We start from the raw sequence: 15,154 nt of genomic DNA, 5'->3' as shown, positions 1-15,154 counted from the left end.
GTCCTTTTTTTCTTTTTTTCCAGTACTAGGGATTGAACCCAGTGCCTCACACTTGTTATGCAAGTCCCCTACCACTAAATTGGATCCCAGCACAAGTTCCCCACCTCTTCCCATCCAGTTTTTAAAATGTATTTTCCTAACCCCTTTTTATATACTTATTTGTTTATTTATTGAGACAGGGTCTTGCTAAGTTTCCCTGACTGGCCTCAAATCCCAGAAATTTGGGAGGCTGAGGCAGGAGGATCACAAATTCCAGACCAGCCTCAGCAATTCAAGACCCTAAGCAACTTAGCAAGACCTTTTCTCAAAATAATAAAAAAAAAAAATGTGGGAATGTTGTTCAGTAAAGCATTCCTAGGTTCGATCCTCAGATTCAAAAGAAGAAGAAGAAGGAGAAGGAGAAGGAGAAGGAGAAGAAGAAGAGGAGGAAGAGGAAAAATGTAATCCTCCTGCTTCAACCTCCCAAGTAGCTGGGATTACAGGCACTTGCCACCACATTCAGCCCTTTTCTAGTTTTCAGTCATTCACTACATACATTATTTCTTTCACTAATTTTGGTTGTGTATTATTAGCCAATTTTGAGCCTGGAGGTGAACAATGGTTTAGAACTGAATGATCTCAAACTAAAAAATCGCAAATTCTTTCATTCACTCATTAAGCATTTGCCTAGCACCCCCTATGTGTAAGTAACTGTTTGAGGTTCTATGCATCAAAACAACTTTGGCCTCAGACATGATGGAATTTATTAGGTGTAGGGGGTGAGAAAGTTTTCTGACTTGGGAGAAAACAAAAATTAAACTTAATTAGTTAAGTTTGAGGTACCCCAGTAGATACCCCAGTGGAACCACATTAAAATCAATTAGAAAGACATCATCAGGTAAAATTTAGAACCATGAGATTGAATGTGGTCAACTGGAGAGAGTGAGTACAGTGAGAAGAAAGGAGATCACAGGTCTCAAATTTCAGGAAAGTTAAGATTTAGAGGTTAGGCATAAGAAACTCAGGTAAGATGGGGAGCCGAGAATGAAAGCCAGAAGAATATAGTATACCAAGAAGAGGGAAAGGCAAACTGAACCAAATGAAATGAAATCAATTATCAGGCATTGTGATGCACACACCTTTAATCCCAACTCTGGCTGAGGCCAGAGGACAGCACAATCAAGGCTAGCCTGGCAACTTAGTTAAATAAAAAAGGGCAGGGGATGTAACTCAGCGCTCCCTGGTTTCAATCCCATTTACTGCAAAAGAAAGAAGGATCTGTAAGCCACTGATGTACTACTAGTAAGTGTAGTTTTTTTCTTTGTTTGCTTTTTGTCTTTGGTACTGGAGACTGAATCCAGGGGTATTTTACCACTGAGCTACATCCCCAACCTTTTTATTTTATTTTTTTTTTAATTTTGAGACAGGGTCTCGCTAAATTGATGAGACTGGCCTTGAACTTGCAATCCTCCTGCCTCAGCCTCCGGAGTTACTGGGATTAGAGGTGTGCACTACCACACCTGCTGGGTAGCTGGTAGAAGCAGAAGCAAGATCAGGATGGGTAGAGAAGACACAGAGGCAGGGAAAGTGAAGAGTGTGTACTTAACACTATGGGGAAAAAGTTGTAGTAGAAAGGAAACAGGGATCTGAGTGTTGTTATTGTTTCCGTATTGCTATGATTATCTTAAAAAAATATTTTTGTAGTTGTATTTAGACACAATACCTTTATTTTATTTATTTATTTTATATGGTACTGAGGATCGATCCCAGCGCCTGGCACATACTAGGCAAGCACTCTACCACTGAGCCACAAACCCAGCTCCTAGGATTATTTTTAAGGTGGGTGGTATTATGACTGAAAGGAGATTGAAAGTAAAAAAGAGAGGGAGAAAATTGATAAGTAGGGCTCTTAGAAGGTTTGGGGGTGGTGCCATCCAGAGAAGAATGGAAGGATTGGAGTTTGACTTAAAAGGAAGGAGAGAGTGACCATGTAGGAAAGTCTGCAGAGAGTGGAAAAAGAACGGGTAGCGTGACACAGGGTTTAGAAGCCTCTGTCTGGATTTGTTCTGTGAATTTTTCAAGGAGCTACTTAAGAGCACTTTAGAAATATCAGCATATACCAGGTACCGTACATATCAGCTAGTAACATTCAGTGGGGCTCAGTGGAAAAGGTCTTGGTTGATGGCTTCTATTTTCTTCATGAAATCAGATGAAGACAAAAAAAAATAATTGTAAATCTTTCTAAAAACTAAGAGTGATATAAGTAAACAATGAGATATTTTTTTCTATTAAATGGCTAAAGATTTAAAAGCTATGATTGTTAATGATTCTTGGCAGGGAAACAAGCCTCTTCTTCCTGGCTGGTGGAAACCCAACCTGCTGCATCCTTGCTGATGGCCATTTGGCAACAGGATTCACAAGGTGCTAAGATGCCAGTAACAGATGCCCTCAGGAAGGGGCGTATTTGGCAAATAGGGGTGGAAAGTCCACCCCTGAGCGAGCTACTTAGTTACCTTGGACTTCAGCCCTAATTCCCTGATTGGTAAAACTTTCCCGGGTTCCTATTAATTCCCAGGTTCACAGCAGTAGTAGAATTGGCCTCAGGCTCCTGTGTTTCACGCAGTCTCTGTCTATATAAATTCAGCTTCTTCGACACGTGTCTCCAAAAGAAATCCCCTCCTAGGGAGAGGGCATCACATCCTTGAAGCACCAGTCTCGCCTCTTTTTTCCCTCTCTCACCCTGCCCCCCATTGCCTCTGGGGGTTCAGAATTCTGTATTGTGCCGAGCATTTTGTTTCTTCTAAATTTCGAATTCCAAAGTCGCATAGTAAACCCTTCAAGGCACTCCGGAGAATCTTTATTTCTAAGCCCTACTGTTCTTAAAAGGGTTATCAGTGGCCTGTATTTACCACTGCCTCAGCAATTTCTTTTCCAGAACTTGTCTGCAGAACTAAATACTCCTTTCAGTATCAAAAACACCCAAACAATGTAAATTTGAATACTCTTATCAAAAAGGTTAATAAATTATGTGTGTCACTTGGTGGAACGTCACACAACTATTAAAATATGATTTTGAGGAACATTTAATGGGAAAAGTTTTTCAATATTTAAAAACAAAATACACAGGGGATGTGTCTCGGTGGTAGTGAGCTTGCCTAGCACTGAGTTCCATCCACAGCGCTGCAAGAAAAGGAACAAGAAAAAATTTTAAAAAACATTCTGAGGCACAAAGAATAAAACAACCTAAAAGAAGTAGGCTTTAATCTTCCTTCCTGTCAACATTTTTAAAAAGAATAATACATGTATAAAATTATAAAATTTAAATAGTGCAGAAAGTTACAAAATAGAAAGTAAACAGCCGGGTTTCTCTCCTTCTTCTTCCTTACTACTTTCTCCAAGTGAATAATTGCTTATTATACTTCCTAATTTAAAAAAGCATAAATCTGCATAAACTCACATCTATCTTTAATTTTGCACAAAAAGAAGCATGCAATTTACATTGTTTCATACTGTTTTCACTTCTGATCTATTTTAGAGATCTTTCATTATTAGCATACATATGTATGTTTGTATATGCCCATTTTTTGAGTAGATAATATTCCATGTTTCATATTATTCCATCATGTCAATATACCCTAATTTATGTAACCATTACCCTGTTTTTGGAAGTCCTGGTTCCATATTTTCTTCCAAACAATTGCTTCAATTTACACTCCAACCTACAGTTTTTTCACATTCTTACTGCATCCATGCTGAGCATTATTAAAATTCACAATATAAACTTATAGGAAATAAAAGCTCAATATAAAAATATAGATCAGGTAATTCAACAACCAGTTAATGAGAACCTAAATGAATTTAAAAATCATGGGAAAGTTCTACATAGTATAAGAGTTAAATAAATACAATATTTAGTTCTCTGTCTTCAATCTAATTATCTGGAACAGAAAAAGAAGACGTAAAGAACTAACAATAAAAAGAAGAGAGAAAGGATGGCCATACTAAGACCAAAATGAAGAGCAGAGCATGGGTAAGAAGCGACCTGTTTAAACTGAGCATAGAAGAGCCTTCATGATGGGGGTTCCAATTTACATGGGATTCCATAATTATAACAGCTACCATTTGTTAATGTTTAGCAGACACTAGGCTGATGTACTTTAGGTGCATAGGCTAATTTAACCTCCAGAACAAAATGAGGTAGATACAATTTTTATAGGCATTTTATAGATGAGACACTGAATGTGAGCTTAATTGCTTAACATCATATCCACCTTCTCTGTATGTCTCATTTAATTTTTGTAACAATCCTATGAGGTAAGGGCAGTTATTAACCTTTTACAGGTGATAAAAACAAGACACCAAGGGTTTATATGCTCAAGGTCACAGGACAGGTGAGTGGCAGAGCAGGGACCTGGGCAATCTACTCAGAGACCAAGTCAGTCCTTGATTGATTGGTCCTGGAAGGAAACGGAAAGAAGAATGAGCTTTCTTAGAGGAGAGAGCTGGGCGAGCACGGGCAGGGTGGGGATGCATGAGAGGAGCACAGTAATGGAGTCGTTCACGTAAGGCCAGTGGGAGTGAGAGTGGAATAAAGTGAATGGAAATGAGATACGTTGCAGAGTTAGAATAGTGAAGGCTTGATGACTAATTGGATGCTTCAATCAGAGGCCTCTCAGCCTTCACCTCTCTAAACTAAAGCATTTTACTCTTTTTAGTAAGAGCTTCCAGCTCGCCCTTTATCCCTTTCTTTTTGATTATTTTAGGGCCCTGTTTCGGGGTGCTTCTGTTAGAAATGTGATCATTCCCGTGCAATGTGAACTTGAGAAAACAAGATGCTAATGAGATTTGTAGTTCAAATAGTACTTCTCCATCCCTCAATAATGCACCAATCAAAGAAGACTGAGATAGTGGTTGTTGAGCAGGTTGCAAGAGAAAAGGCATTCTACCCTCCAATCATTTCTAACATGAATGAATAAAAGTCCAGTTAATGGTTTTCAGTTATTCTATCACTACTTCCTGTAGCATTCAACAATCTGATTATTCCCTCCTTGCAATTCCCTGTGTTATTAACCTCTGCAATGTCACCCTTGCTCATTTTTCTCCTCCCTCTCTGATTTGCCTTTCCATTCACCTCAAAGGTACCTCTTCCTCTGATGCTCCTAGAGGACCATGTACCCCAGGGTTCGCTCACCATCTCCAATTTTCCCTATGTTTACTTCCAATACAATCCCCAATACATATGTATTTAGAGTTGCTTAGCTGTCAGTCTTCAGAAAGAGGAGAACCTGGCCTTATGGACTTACCTCACAGTTTTCATTTAGGAGAACATAATTAAACATATAAGGTTCTTACATAGCTTGGGCTGTAGCCCACTTCTGAGGTCACATGGGTCAGCTTTACCAACCTCCTCTTCTCTGCAGATCTGATGTTTGGTGCTGCCCCTTCAGCTCTGATCCAGACCTCAGCTCTGTGACTGTTTTCCTGCCTCAGCCTTTTACTACACTGCTTCCCGCTGCTATGTATAAAAACTTCACTTGGCTCAATCTAGCCATCAACAGTTTACATCAACGCTTCCAAAATTTGTTATGCATTTGGTTGCAGTGGGGTTCTTTAAAAAATACTAACACCATCCAGGAATTGTGACACATACATGTAATCCCAGCAGAAGGGTGAAGCAAGAGGATTGCAAGTTCAAGGCTGACCTGGGCATTAAAATTAAAATGCCAGGGATGTAGCTCAGTGGTAGAGGGCCCCTGGGTTCAATCCCCAGTATTAAAAAAAAAGCAAAAAAGGAAATAAACAAAATAACAACAACAACAAACACCCTCACATTTGACCTCCACTCCAGAAATGCTGATTTAATTGGTATGGAATGACACTGCGACATTGGACTTTGTAGAAGCTGGCTCTAATGTGATTCTAATGTGTGGCAAATTGGGGGAACTGTTGTTCTATATGATGGTTACTCATCAAAATCCTCTCTCTCTCTCTCTCTCTCTCTCTCTCTCTCTCTCTCTCTCTGTCTCTTAAATGCAGATTTCTAGGCTCTCCTTTAAACCTTAGCCAGTGGCTCCCAGGAGACTTGCCTTTTTATAAGTCTCCAGGTAAACAGAATATTGATTCTCAGCTCGGAATGGATCTTTCTAACTGGGTCACCACTGCCTGCCTTCCAATTCTTTGAATGGCACTAATGTACTTTCCCCTGTCCCATTTGGAAGAGAGTCTACAGCTTCTCTCCAGACCCATGCTCTGAGCTCCAGACTTGAGCATAAGATCCCATAAGGCATATTTGATTCTTATCTTTTCTTCTTATCTTACCTCAAATGCCACATGGCTGAAATGGAACTCCTCAGTTTGTGTTTTTCTTCTTCTGTCTTATGCAGGTGAGCACCACCCATATCCACACTTGTGTATAAGCCTTAGACTCAGCCACATTAGCACCTTCCTTTCAACACAGATCCAGGATACCATGTCTGCTGCAATCCTTTTCATCCTGCTGATTTTCTCTGCTTTGCAGATTACAGACTTAGCTAAATACATATTCTTTTTTTGGTACCAGAGGTGCTTGACCACTGAGCCACATACACCCCCAGCCCTTTAAATTTTTCTTTCTTTTGAGACAGGCTCTCGCTTAGTTGCTTAGGGCCTCGCTAGTTTGATGAGCCTGGCTTTAAATTTACATCCTTCTGCCTCACAACCCACATGTCACTAGCCACTGGGATTTCATGTATGTGTCACTGTGCCTTGCTCAAATACATACTTCTAGTAACCTAACTGATCTTCCTTTGTCAAACTCCCTTTTCTTCATTTCTTCCCTCTGACCCCCAAAGCTGGTTTGACTGAACCCAAAGCCTTGGGCGTGCTAGTTAAACATGATGCTACTGACCTACATCCCCAGCCTTTTCTATTTTTTATTTTGGGAAAAGTCTTACTATTTTGCCCAGGTTAACCTGGAATCCTCTTGCCTCACCCTCCTACATAGTTGGGATTACAGGCAAGTACCTTCAGGACTGGCCTAGCCATTTTCTTCAGGGTTTTTTTGTTTTTTTGTTTTTGGTTTAAGTGCTACTTAAGTGAACTTTCTAAAATGCAAATCTGATCTCAATATTTCTCTTCTGTAAATCCTTAAGTTTACCTTTAGGATAAAATTCAACCTTCTTAGCACGCAATGCCCTTCTGAATTTTGCCTCCAATCTCCTTCCCTGGGACAGCTTCCCTTCCCTGTGAGTCACCAGGGGCTGAACTCTAAACCTTGTGAATCGAATTCCCCAAAGAAAGAACTCTATATCTAAGATTTTACAAGCCTTATGATTCTGTTGATCACACAAGTTTGGGAAACACATCCCTCAGGTGTGCCCATTTCTCTTGTCACTTTAGAAAAACAATTTAGCAGTGGCTTTCTGAATACCTGAACATACCACTTTGCTTTTCTGGGTAGACTGCAGGTACCCTTCTACCAGGCCACTTCTACTCAGCCTTCTATGTGGCCTCCTAGGGCCACGCTTCCTGATTCCTTGCCTCTCTTCCCCTGTTCACCCTTGTCAACTCCTCTTTGGCAGTCATAGAGCCGCTTTCCTCTTCAACTCCAGATCCCAGTAGAATGGTTAGTACAATGAATGTTTGTTGGATATATTAGGAAAACAAAAATATAGGAGTCCAAATAGGTTGTCCAAAGTATAAGCAAAATTAGCAACGTAGACAACTGTAGGGATTGGAATTCAAGACTAAAGGCTCAGTACCCATCATTTAAAGCACAAGTAGATACACACAGAACAGGTTTTTAAATCACAAATAATAGATGCTGGATTGCATTGAGAGGTTGTTGGGTAGCCCACAGGATTACTAGGAAGACTAAAATGCCAGGCTTTGAATACAGGCAGGAGCAAGGAAAGGCTGAGCAGCAGACTGAACCGTGGCTGAAGAACAGAGGCTGCCACTCACACAGACTCAAGCCTCAGATAGGTTCTCATGACTGGGCAAGACTAGGTCTGGATGTCTGTGAATGTGGAATGTCCTTTCTAGTCTTGTCAGCATCCATGGAAGACTCATATTTTGATGAATTCCCCCAATAAAGAGAGATGTTTGGATGTTGAAGAGCCAATTTTAAAAATATTTGTTTCTAATTTTACTTAGGATTATGCATAGAATTATTAAAATGGTAAAATTAATTAAAATCTTAGTACCCAAACAGAAAGTCCAAATTAATAACTAATTTCTAGTAAAGGTCACAAAGTATAATTGTGAACAAACCCTAGGATTCTATTAAATTAATTTTGGAGTAGGAAAACAGCATTCGCTATTTATGACATTAGGCTCAAGGAAACAAGGTGGCACAGAAATCTTTAGGCAGCAAAATCTACAGCTTGGATTCCTCCCAGGACACTTGGAGGATGAACAGAATTCCAGAGGGGAAAATTAGGTTCCAAATAATGGAGATAGAGAGGATAAGGGTGGGGATCAAGGTTGAAATTGCAGAGTCAAGCATTTGTAGCCCGGGAGATGGAATTGAAGCAAAGCAGTGTGAAAATACGCAGAGGCTTTGGGTGACTGCTTCATTTATGGAGAAGAATTCAAGGTTAAGGAGTTTTATTTTTTTGTTGTTTTTATTTAAAGGTAAATCCTTTTTGAAAAAGAGTAGAATTTTCAAGCAAAATTTAAAAAATGCAAAATAGAAAAAAAATTAAATTCAATTTAATTCTACCTCTAAGAAACAGGCAGTAACACAGGGAACACCCTCCTAGTCTTTCTACACAAGTACACAGATCAAGCACCCAGCCCCCCAGTTGCTCACCCCAGCTGGCACCACTCTCAAAGAAGGCCGAGGAGTCAATTGGAGGAGGCATGGACACGACGTAATAGACTTGTGTTAAATGGACTCCTTTTAAAAAGTCATTTTGATTTTATTGAGTAGAAGAAAAATTAAAGATATGGTTGGAATTCAAGTATGTTTCTTCACCACAAAATACATGATTTCCTTCTTTAAAAAAACCACTAATTCAGTTTATAAAAGAGTTTATTTAAATTGCTAAGAGACTTCTGGACAAAACAGTGCATGCCTATAATCCCACTTAGTGGGGAGGCCAAAACAAGAGGATGGAAAGTTGGAGGCCAGCCTCGGTAACCTAGTGAGACTCTGTCTCAAAATAAAAAATAAAATAAAAAGAGCTGGAGGTGTATGTAGCTCAGTGGTAGAGCATCCCTAGATCAAAATTATGTTTTTGATTTCAGCTACATGACTTAATTTTAGTATCAATCAACTCTCTGTTGTGAGCACTCTTAGGATTCTTGTCACCTGTCTCTCTCAGTTTTTTCATGGTGTGTGTTTCAATTTTTATTTTATCAAGACTTGTAGTTATTTGCACTGGGTGTTTTCTAGTATTCTGTAGAAATAAATTCTTTGCTCACATGTGTTCTGCTACCACTTAGCCATTCTTCAATTTTTTTTTTTTGTCAAACTATTTTATTGATTGTTTAAAGCATTACATAGCTCATGATATATCATCTTTCATACATTTGACTCAAATTGTGTTTTGAACTCCCATTTTCACCCCAAATACAGATTGCAGAATCACATCTGTTACATATTCACTTTTTTACATAATGCCATATTAGTGACTGTTGTATTCTGCTACCTTTCCTATCCCCTACTATCCCCCCTCCCCTCCCCTCCCCTCCCATCTTCCCTCTCTACCTCCCCTGCTGTTGTTCAATTCTCTCCCTTTTTTTCCCTCCCCCTTGCCCCTCATGACCTCTTATGATTTTATGTATCATTGAAGGTCTCCTACCATTTCCATATGCTTTCCCTTCTCTCTCCATTTCTCTCCCCCCATTCGTCTTTGTTTACTGTAGTCTTTTCCTCATGCTCTTCCTTCCTGTTCTGTTCTTAGTTGCTCTCTTTATAACAAAGCCGACATTTGGCATTTGTTTTTTAGGGCTTGGCTAGGTTCGCTTAGCATAATCTGCTCTAATGCCATCCATTTCCCTGCAAATTCTATGATTTTGTCATTTCTTAGTGCTGCATAATACTCCATTGTGTATAGATGCCACATTTTTTTTATCCATTCGTCTATTGAAGGGCATCTAGGTTGCTTCCACAGTCTTGCTATTGTGAATTGTACTGCTATGAACATCGATGTAGCAGTGTCCCTGTAGCATGCTGTTTTTAGGTCTTTAGGGAATAGACCCAGAAGGGGAATAGCTGGATCAAATGGTGGTTCCATTCCCAGCTTTCCAAGAAATCTCCATACTGCTTTCCAAATTGGTTGCACCAATTTGCAGTCCCACCAACAATGTACAAGTGTACCCTTTTCCCCACATCCTCACCAGCACTTGTTGTTGTTTGACTTCATAATGGCTGCCAATCTTACTGGAGTGAGATGGTATCTTAGGGTGGTTTTGATTTGCATTTCTCTGACTGCTAGAGATGGTGAGCATTTTTTCATGTACTTGTTGATTGATTGTATGTCCTCCTCTGAGAAGTGTCTGTTTAGGTCCTTGGCCCATTTGTTGATTGGGTTATTTGTTATCTTATTGTCTAATTTTTTTAGTTCTTTGTATACTCTGGATATTAGGGCTCTATCTGAAGTGTGAGGAGTAAAAATTTGTTCCCATGATGTTGGCTCCCTATTTACCTCTCTTATTGTTTCTTTTGCTGAGATAAAACTTTTTAGTTTGAGCAAGTCCCATTTGTTGATTCTAGATATTAATTCTTGTGCTATGGGTGTCCTATTGAGGAATTTGGAGCCCGACCCCACAGTGTGTAGGTCGTAGCCAACTTTTTCTTCTATCAGATGCCTTGTCTCTGGTTTGATATCAAGCTCCTTGATCCATTTTGAGTTAACTTTTGTGCATGGTGAGAGAAAGGGATTCAGTTTCATTTTGTTGCATATGGATTTCCAGTTTTCCCAGCACCATTTGTTGAAGATGCTATCCTTCCTCCATTGCATGCTTTTAGCCCCTTTATCAAATATAAGAAAGTTGTAGTTTTGTGGGTTGGTTTCTGTGTCCTCTATTCTGTACCATTGGTCCACCCGCCTGTTTTGGTACCAATACCATGCTGTTTTTGTTTCTTCAATTTTTTAATCTTATTTTTTTGGTGTTAAGGATTGAGCCCAGGGCATTCATTCATATACTAGGCAAGTGCTCTGCCACCTGGGTTACTTTCACAATCCATTATTAAAAATTTGTTTTGAGACAGTGTCTCACTAAGTTGCCGAGGATAGCCTTGAATTTGTGATCCTCCTTCCTTGGTATCCTAGGAAGCTGGGATATAAGCATGCACTGCCATCCCAAACATAAAAATAAATTAGACCTGGGTGCAGTGGCACATGCCTGTAATCCCAGTGACTCCAGAGGCTGAGGTAGAAGAATTGCAAGTTCAAAGCCAGCCTCAGAAATTTAGTGAGGTCCTTAAGCAACTTAGTGAGACTGTCTCAAAAAACTAAAAAGGGTTGGGGATGTAGCTCAGTGGTTAATCACCCTGGGTTCAATCCTGTTATCAAGAAAAAAAGAAAGAAAATGAAAAAAGAAATTTGATGACAAAATGCAGTTGATTACAAATGAAATTTTTTAAATTTATATATGACAGCAGAATGCATTACAATTCTTATTACATACATAGAGCACAATTTTTCATGTCTCTGGTTGTATACATAGTATATTCACACCAATTTGTGTCTTCACACCTGTACTTTGTATAATAATGATCATTACATTCCACCATCATTAATAACCCCATGCCCCCCCTTCCCCTATGAATGAAAATTAAACATTGAAAAGTCAAGTGTGGTGGCCCACACTGGAGTTCCAGTTACTCAGGAGGCTTGGGCAGTAGGAACACACTTTTGAGACCAGCCTAGGCAATTTAGCAAGATACTGTCTCAAAAAAAAAAAAAAAAAAGCCTGGGTATACAGCTCAGTGGTAGGGTACTTGCCTAGCACGTTCTAGGTCCTGGGTTCAATCTTCACTACTGCAAAACTATTTTCTTTTTATCTGCAAGAAGAACTCCATATGTTATATTCTCTGAGACTGTTCTTATTTAAATTCATTTTTTCCAGGCCTGGTCCTAATTTTTTGTTTGTTTTGTTTTGTTTTTGGTACTGGGGATTGAATTCAGGGGTTTTACCACTGAGCTTCATCCGTGGCCCTTTTTATTTTTTACTTTGAGACAGGGTTTTTCTAAGTGGCTTAGGGCCTTGTTGAGCTGCTGAGACTGTCCTTGAACTTGTGATCCTCCTGTCTCAACCTCTGGAGTTTCTGGGATTACAGGGGTGCACTATCATGCCCAGCTATGGTCTTAATGTTTTAACATCAGACTTCTTTTTATATTTTACTATTATTGTCTCTGTCATTGAACAGTGCTGTGGAGAAAAGTGTGGTGTCAACATTTTTTCCTTTGTAGATGACTTGTTTTTCTGCCTAGTATCAGACTAATTCATTGTTATAGTTTTAAATTCAGGAAGTGAACCAGATGTGTCCTGGGATTGAGCATATTATCTAGTTATTTTATCACTATTTGAGATTTGATTATTGCTCTCATGATTTTAGCAGTCCTGAGGAAGTCTTTCTAGAAGCTTTGAAAAGCAAGGGAGTATGAGTGCTAGGTGATCTCTCCAAATTCTTACTTTGCCTGCGAGGTCTGTTGCCTTTGGTTTTTATCCTTGCTTTATACAAGCAAGTTCTGTAGCTCTTTGGGGATAGCTTGAAGTGATTCTATGCACTCAGTATTTTCTGGAAAGATGGTAATGTAAATAAGTAATTGGAGATGACAGTAGTGTTGCTATGGAGGAGGGTATTCTTGGTGGAGGTTTGTGGTGAATTCTTCATACAGCAAATGGGATAGACCAGATATACTATTAGCAAAATGCATTTTCCAAGATTTCTTTTTGCCTCATTATGTAGATGTATAGATGGATGATAGGGCCTAAGCTGAATTTTCTTTCTAGAGTGGGTAGATGAAGTAGCTGGGAATCTATGGAAGCAAAATACTTCTATGGTGAATAAAAAGAAATGTGAAGACACAGTATGGCCCACAGAGAGATGGTGCATGTCATTTTGGTGAGTGCATTTACTACCAAGATGATAGTGCTGCTTAGGTAGGTAAAGGGGAATAGCCAGTGATAAAATCCATGGTGAACTTATCTCAGAGGTCCTTAAGGCCCCTTGTCTTGAGTAACTATTCCAGACTTCCAGATCTATTTTGCCTGTGTACATGTGACATGATACTTTACATTTTGGTTGTTAACATGAAAAGGTAGAGTCACCAGATATTCCAGACGACCTCAGTGGCATATGGTAGAAGCACAGTACTTGGGGGCGTGTACCTCATGCCAGGATATGTATCTGATAGGTTTGGTTGAGGAGTCTCCCTCACATCCCAGAACCACACTACTGGGAACACTATAAGGTGGCCTTAGATACTGATCAAGTGCTACACAGAGAGGTATTGGCCAGCTTCCCAACTTTCCCACTTCTGAGACTGAAGTCACAAAGTTTTTGCATTAGAATATCTCTCATTATGGGCTGATAATTTGCCTCACAGAACAATGTGTCAGTGTGATTGTTTGAGTTTCTGTCTCGTTAGTGACTGGAGAGAAAAAGAGAACTCATTCTCCTTGGATGCAAGCAGAGTTCTCAAGTTTGCCTTTGGTATTCATAGCCTTTGAGTGGGGACCTACCCCAGTGTGCTGAGCCCCTTTAATTTAGTGTACTGCCAAGAAGGCTTTAATTGCCAGTAGTTCTTTCTCCCTGACTGGGGAGTTAGCCTTGGTTGGAATGAGCTTCCGAGTGAAGAGCAACAGGTCAGTTGTGTTGAAATCCTCTTTGGGTTTAGAAGATCTTCACTAAGATATTAGAAAGTTAATTTAGATCAGAGATGTCAAGCTATAAGCCTATGGTCTGAAATCAGCCCGTAGGCATGTTTTCTTTGCCCGATAGAGTGTTTGCCTCCATACAAAGACTGCATAGTCAAAAGTATTTTTCTATTGGTTGCCTATTTTCAAAAGGTAGGATAATGTTCCGTAAGCATCCAGATTGACATTTTCCCTCTAAAATGAAAGACATGATGATCACTACAAGTGCACATTTCTAGAGGCATCACCAGATCCCTGAGCTGCTGAGGGAAGCCAGGGAGCAGGTGCCCTCTCAACACATGCATCTGCTCCTCAACTCACCAGGGTCCCCACCAGTTCTGATAATCCTCCAGATGCGGAGGCCAGCTGTCAGTTTCCATTTATTATCACCCCTGAACTTTAGTTTTTCATATTATGGAGTCCAGAGGATTATGGCATGTCTCCTACACTCTGCCTCTGCCACAAGCAGAAATATACAAAACACACCGAGAGCATAGGGGGTCTTTTTAGTGGCTTTACTCCTTGATATTACCTGCTGGGGATCTCTGAGCATCTCAGTTTATGACTGTTGATTTCCACAAAAGAAGGGCAAGGTGAGTCAGATGGGCCAAGATGGGGATGCAGCTAATCACATCTGTTAGTTTATGGACGAAGGTGGCCCCTTCCGAGTGACAAGTGTATACAGTTGTGTGGATTTATTGCCTGGGTGTGGAGCTGGACTTTTGGGGGGAAACAAGTCAATGATCGTCAGGGACTATTGAATGTTCTTAATTGTTTGCAGTCACATATGATCTTTTGATTTTCCTCTCTGAGTTTTATTATCAAATCAGGTTGCGATTTATGGCAAATCTGCTAACTCTCCATGCCTGAACTGTGCTAATTACTTCGTGTGTGAGCCCAACCAATAAGTCCAGGATAAACATCCTTGTGAGCCAGGGTTCAAAAATCCCCTACTGTCACCACCAGCCACTTCGTGACTATGCAGCCAGGTTGAATACTATTCTTGTATATGTGATCACCCCACTTTCTTTGTCCTAGACCTTCAGTTTTTATGCTCTTCAAAATCATTTTTAAATTAATTTTGGAATGACGAATACATGCCCATTGTTGAGATTTAAAAAGTTAAAAGGGCATAGAATGAAATGTCTTCTTCCCACTCCTGACCCCAATTATCAGGGCTTTTCACTGATGATAAACAATGTAATCAGTTTCTAGTCTATGACTCCAGAAATATTTTATGCCAGTGGTCCTCTGGTTGTGATTTGTGGGTACCTGGGGGTCCTTAAGATACACTGAGGGGGTCTATGAGGTCCAAAGTATTTTC

This window comes from Spermophilus citellus, assembly GCF_964194105.1.
Source record: "Spermophilus citellus genome assembly, chromosome: 5".
Lineage (NCBI taxonomy): Eukaryota > Metazoa > Chordata > Mammalia > Rodentia > Sciuridae > Spermophilus > Spermophilus citellus.
Note: the sequence above shows the minus strand (reverse complement) of the source record.